The sequence below is a fragment of the Theobroma cacao genome, chromosome 2, assembly GCF_053813885.1.
Source record: "Theobroma cacao isolate CCN51 chromosome 2, ASM5381388v1, whole genome shotgun sequence".
Taxonomy (NCBI): Eukaryota; Viridiplantae; Streptophyta; class Magnoliopsida; order Malvales; family Malvaceae; genus Theobroma; species Theobroma cacao.
This window is the reverse complement of record NC_142640.1, coordinates 44,965,196-44,971,868: the sequence shown is the minus strand read 5'-3', so window position 1 is coordinate 44,971,868 and position 6,673 is coordinate 44,965,196. Positions and strand designations below refer to the sequence as shown.

The 6,673-nt window shown below is 31.6% G+C and overlaps 1 long non-coding RNA gene across 1 annotated transcript; it reads right to left on the bottom strand.

Annotated features, from left to right (window-relative positions):
- Positions 1-1,239: 1,239 nt before the first annotated feature.
- On the bottom strand, positions 1,240-2,146 carry LOC148764324 (uncharacterized). Its single transcript, XR_016024781.1, has 2 exons — positions 1,663-2,146; positions 1,240-1,577 (listed from the first exon to the last, which is right to left on the bottom strand). It is a non-coding gene; the product is annotated as an uncharacterized LOC148764324 (long non-coding RNA).
- Positions 2,147-6,673: the final 4,527 nt, after the last annotated feature.

Below are 6,673 nucleotides of genomic sequence, written 5' to 3'. Positions count from 1 at the left end.
ACCAAAAAAAATTTTTGAAAAACATGGGGTTAATGGGCCTCAAGCACCTTACACGCCACATCTAAGAGTAGGCTTTGCTACCCAACTGGTTTTTCTCCTTTTTCTACCATTAGTTGGGTCAAATCCAGCCCAACGGGGTTTCTTACGCCAAGTTTTCTCTGATTCTCAACTTTGCAAGTATTTTTGATGAAATTGACCCTTCCAAATCTTGATTAAGACTTTGTTTAATAATACACATGCATTAGAAGTCATCAAAACATCCTAAATCAAGATAATTAGAGTAAATTTTCGAGTTTCATACCCATTTATAACCCATTTTGATTTTTTTCCTCAATATTTAATCCCATATACCTGATTTTTATGCAATCAAAACTTATCACTACAAAAAACAGGGTATTACCAACAAAATATTCCATTGGTAATACTTTTAATTAAGTCGGTATGTCACATTACCGATGAAATTACTAATAGCAAATTCCATTTGCATAACTGTCGTTGGTAATGGTAAATTCGTCAGTAATGGAATATTCTGTCAATAAAAGTACTGATCAAACATTTTGTCAATGTTTCTATTGGCAAAGTTTAGATCCGTCAATTGATATATTCATCGACAATTGAAAAAATTCGTCAGCAATTTTCGTCGGTAATAATGTCAACAAATGCGAATCTGTCAGTATTTTTCATTGGTAAGCGACAATGGAATAAATCCATCTGCAATTCCATCAGTATTTTAGCAACGACATTACCAATAGATTGCCAACAGAACACTAATGAAGTCGATTTTGAAGCTTAAAAGCCATATCCATCGGTAATGCCTTAGAATCCACCAGTAATTCGTCAGTATTTTTGTCATGAAATCCATCGATAATGGATAAATTCCGTCGATAACTAATGAACTCCGTTGGTAATGAATGAATTAAGTCGATAATTTCATCGATAATAACTATTAAATCAATTTTTTTTCTAAAAATTCAATTTTCTACATATCTTGTTTGTAATATAATTATTATATGATGCTGTTATTGAAAAGGAAACATATATGACATTAAAAAAATATGAAAATCTAATAGAAACCAAAATCAATACAAATGAAAAAAATCAATGTAAACATCCATGAAAAGTGCGAAATACAAAAAAGCATATATAACACTTGATCATTGAAGGGGTTACTGCTCGTCTTGTTGCTGCTATGGTGGAGGCGAAAAAGCCGACTACTATGATAAGGAAGATGCGAAGGCATTTAAAGGTGGTAACCCCTCAACAATGACCTTCAACAAGTCATTAGTATTGCCCGTCGATGTCATTAAGTGATCAACATTAATAACTAATTACTAATAACCCTCAAGCTCAAGCATAGAAGGCAAAGGAGGTCATGCAGCCATAGGACCATAAGCGAACTCAGACATCATTGCCGGACTTAAAATAGTAAAAGCGGGGACTCTGGTGCTAAATCTGTAAACGTGGATTCAAGTAGTCTTCGGCCTTCCAATTGGCTCTTCCCATGCTGCAGGATCAAACTTCAGTTATGACGTTATCACATCATTGTACTTCAATGGTAAAGTCACAATGTATAATTCCTATAAAAAAGTAATTAAAATTGTTATGGTATTTAATTGGTAAGCAACATATATATCAAATATACACACATATATTATCACTTACACTGATAACCATGGACCTGTTATCTATAAATTCTCCGATACCTTTCTACCACTTGTGAGTGTGCTTGAAAAGCTCATAAAATGTCACTTGTCTCTGTACGGACTCGAACTATAATCATGAAAAGACAATAAGAACAAAAAACACATCATTGTAGTATTATAATAAAAACACATACCATTCTTTTATGTTGTAGTGCAAAAGGTAAGGAACTGCCTATATGTTTTGCTACGCTGTCATCTTTCTCTATCAAGCAAATTTGTTAGGCCTTGCATGCACATACCTGCCACTCAGGTGAGGACCATACGTTATCAACTAACTGGTCCCATACCTCTACAGTGATCTAGGGTTGCGACTTACTCTTCCCTAATAAGATGTCACCTTCGAGGTTGTCCCCATCCTTCTTGGCCTTGTCATGTTCATCTCCTAATAAATCCTTGAAACGGTCTTTGGAAATCTTTTCCCATATGTTGCGGGCCTCTGTTGCATTTGCAATAGTCCATGTAAATGATTCCTATATCCAAAAAATATATATATGTACAAAAATGATGATAAATATATAATAATAAAACATCAACACCCCAACAAAGGAAAAGAGAAAGGAAATTAAGCTGCTAATGAACTTTTACAATCTATTTCTTTCTAACCATTACTTTTGATAAGACAACTCAATCAACAATTAAATGAACAAGCCCAAGAAAAGAGTAACCCATGACCTCAAGACAGAGAGCCAACAGGCAAGTGACTCGGAGTTGGAGCACAAAAGTTCAAAAATTGTAGAACTATTGTTCATGCCTTAATTTTAATGAATTTTTGTTTTGAGGGACAAACAAAATCAACTTGTCTTGTAGATTAACTCAACTACAACCTCAAACTACAATTAGCATGCTCATAAGAGAGACAACTAATTAGGATTGGAAATTCACAGACCTTATTTCAGTTGCTTAAGATTTAACAGAAAAAGTTTGAAGTTAATAGCAAGGCAAGTTTCAACTCAACACAAATAAATAAATTGTAATCCAACTCAAGCATAAATAAATTGAAAACTATCAAACATAGATCTCATAAATTATATAAAATTTATTAGCATGATCTTGGAATTTGACAGAATTTAAACAATTGATGGAAGCTTGCCTAGGCTATTGAAAGAGATCGGAGGAGAGATGCTGTCAATAGAGGTGGGTCGAAGGTAGCTGGCGTCGAGGACTCTTCAAGAAGAGGGAATGATGGCCAGTCAACAAGAAATGGGAAAGAAGGGCTTAGAGGTGAGAAGGGAAGAGAAAGTGCAGAGTGAAAAAGAAAGAGGAGGTGGGGAGGGGGGAAAAGGAATCTCAATCGAGAAATAATTTGAAATTACTAACAAAAAAAATAAACCTACTGATGAAATTTCTATTGACAAATTTGTCACTAACTTTTTAACTAAGTGCAATGGCATTACCGACAAAGTTTCCATCGGCAATTTCATATCTTCTTCGACTAGATGTTCCATCAGTAACTTTGGTTGGTAAATTCCGTCAATAATGAAATTACCAATGAAATCTGTTGGTCGGTAATCTTGGTGCACCCTTCATTAATTTTGTCCCATGGTATTGTCAACAAAATACCGATGGATTGAGTTCCATCGGTAATACTCAGGAAATAACTCCATTGGTATTCAGTGGGTAATTACCAATGGATTTTACTGACGAAAAATTTTTGTCGATAAAGGCCAGGTTTTTTGTAATATATGATCCATCTCTATAACTTGTAACAAGTGATTTGTAGAGATAAAATCGAACTTAAACACATAAAAACTTAAGGGATTTAATCAAATGAAGAATTGAGTTTCAACTTTGAATCCAAAACTTTAAACTTTTAATTTCTCTAAATACAAGCCAAATCAAGTTACTGTCTATATACATATTTAATCCTTGTATTAAGAGAGACAAAAACCCTAAATAGATTGATAAAATTAATAACCCAAAATTAAATTTATAAACTCATGAAGATCTTAACTTAACATAATAAATTTATGTCAAATCCAAAGACCCATAACAGTCCTAATTTGATGAAATCAATAAGTTTAATCAAGCTTTATGGCCTCATTAACAATCTTAACTCATCAAGAAACAATAAATCCAAGGTAACTTAACAAAATTACATAAAATCAAGTTGTTCTTGGCTTAAAATTGTTAAAACTCACAATCCTTGAAAAACCCAATTTATCAAATACAATTTCATTCAATTGTATAGATATAATTCAACCAAACAACCATATGGCTAATAATATAATCAATTAAGCATGCTCAAGATCTTATTCCATTATACCAAGATAATTATGTACTTTAATGATATAATTACATAAATTTCAAGTACCACATAAGACCTTAACATGTAGTCATGATTTATGTAATAAATATATAATTTCTTAGGGTTCTAAATCCTAACCATGGTGGCTTTGATACCAATTGATAAACTTTATGTAGAAATAAATTTATACTAATCCAAGATTTAATATAGTAGGAATTTAGAACACAGAGCATACCTAATTTTTGATCCATAGTTTAATAGCAAAAATAATACTGACCAAATTAACTGTTGATAGTTAGTGCATTAGAATCTTCCTTTTTTCTTATAGCTCTCCAATGGGTAAGATCTTTATATCGTTGTAAACAAGAGAGCGGACCTAACCTTTCTTTTATATAGTGAGTCTCTAGTCTTGCTCATCATAAGGTTTAAGGTTTCCTACATAGACTTACTCTTTTAAGCCTACTAATAACATTAAAATCCCATTTTATTAGATCATAATATGAACTATAATATTATCTCTCAAATTATCTTAACCTAATTTTAATAAAATATAAAAATAAATAATGTAATTCCGCACATTAATTTTACTAAAAAATCTAACATCCTTGTGACTTGTGAGATTAATCAATATTGTTTACCAGCTCAGCGCAAACTTGATTACACCTCTAATAAACGTGAAAAATGTTTTCTTAACTTCAATCAATATTGTTGGTTTTCAGACTTGTATTTACAGAATTTCACTTATTTATTATTATTATAATTTCTGTATTTTATGAAATCTTTTTAAATATCACTATACCCTTACCGGCTGACACATGATTCACGAACAATACTCATGCGTGAAAATTTCAGTGGCTGTTACATCCATCCCATCCACATAAGTTCTTGTCATTATCATGCTTGTAAAAAGTAGTACCAGTAATGTATCATATGTTTTGGTTTTGTCCCCATTAATCTATGGGGAATTTCAAATTGGGACAATGGATAAAAATAATGGGAGTCTGGTACCATGCTTATAATTATTTATATACAAAGAAATGTTAGTTTTTCTTAATTATGAAAAAAGAATTTTTTTTTTAATTACCATTTGACTCTTAAATCTTTTATTTAAGAAAAGACAATCTTTTTGTATTTTTTAATTTAACACCTTATAAATATTTTTTTTCTCGATTAACATTTTGTGAAGAATTTTTCTTTCTCATAAAAGGTTAAATTACTAACTTTATATGCTCACTAAAATTATAAAAATATCTTTAAATTATGAAAAAATAGATTAATTTTTAATTTTATTAAAAAAATTAACAATTTAACTCTTGTGAGAATGAAAATTATTTATAAAATACTAATTGAGAAAAAAATATTTACAAAATATTAAATAGAAAAAATTCACAAAGTATCATGTAAAAAAAGTTAAAATTTTAATAAAGAAAGAGCTTGTCAACGGCATCCATCTATAAATATTGTAATGATCAAGCCCCATGTAAGCAATTAAGGAATGGAAATAAACTAAATTGGTTGTATTATTTCAAGAATAATTACAAGCTTGTATATATACATTTGACAGAAAGAAGAAACCATACAAGAATGAGTATTGCTAATCTTACCTTAATTAACAGAAATGGAAAATAGTTTACTTTGACCAAATTGACTAATTAACTCTAAAGGATATGACTATCACATGCTTATACATTTTTTATACTCCCTCTCTCAATATGAGCATGTATATTCAATATGCTCATCTTGCTTAACAGCAAACTAAATTGTCTTGATAACAACGATTAGGTAAACAAGTCAGCTATCTGTAGATTGGTAGAAACATACTTAGGATGAATAACCCAACCAGAATTCTGAATGTGCTTGTCCTTTCATGAAAGGTTGGATTTTTGCATACGCACAAAGCTAGTTAGTTATCACAGTAAAGATCCACAACTACTAAAAGTTTAATACCAAAGTCTTGATGCAAAAATATCAACCACATTACCTCACAACAAGTTATAGCCATAGATCTACTTCAACTTTTATTGAGCTTCTAGAAACAACATTCTATTCTTAGACCTCCAACTAATAATTGAATCTCCAAGAAACACAACGTAACCTACCACTTATCTCCTTGTAGCACAACACCCCACCTAAACACTATCTGCATGGGCCTTTAAATTCAAAGAAAATGCAGCTAAAAACATAACCCCATGTCCTAACGTTGACTTAAGATTTCTTAACACTCTAAAAAAAGCTTGTAAACGATAAAGACTTAGTGTCATGAGCCAACCTTTGTATAGGCCATGACGGCGTAGAACTAACTAGGAAATTAAGTTGCCTTAAGGGGAAATGTCCCCATTTTAAACAATGTAATGCTAATTTGCAGCATACTTATAAGAACTTGTTAAGTCTTGAGGGAGAAGGCCATTGAGGGAAGGAGTATCCCCATTTCACACATTGTAATTGTTCGTGGTGACATAAGTGTAAAAGCTCATTAGCTCGTTAGCTCTTTATAAGGGGTGAGCAATTGACGAATTGTTGGACTACCACATTGATTAAGGTATGTTTGTGGCTAACCATCTAAGGCTGCCCCTATAAGCCGAAAATGGTGCATTTATACTCTTGGTCCTTTTGTACTCCCTTTTTAATATTAATATAACATTTTTCCTTTAGTTGGAACTAGTAGTTCCATATATGGCATTCGTTACCCTATGATTTTACTATGGCTGTTCGTAAGCTAACCTAT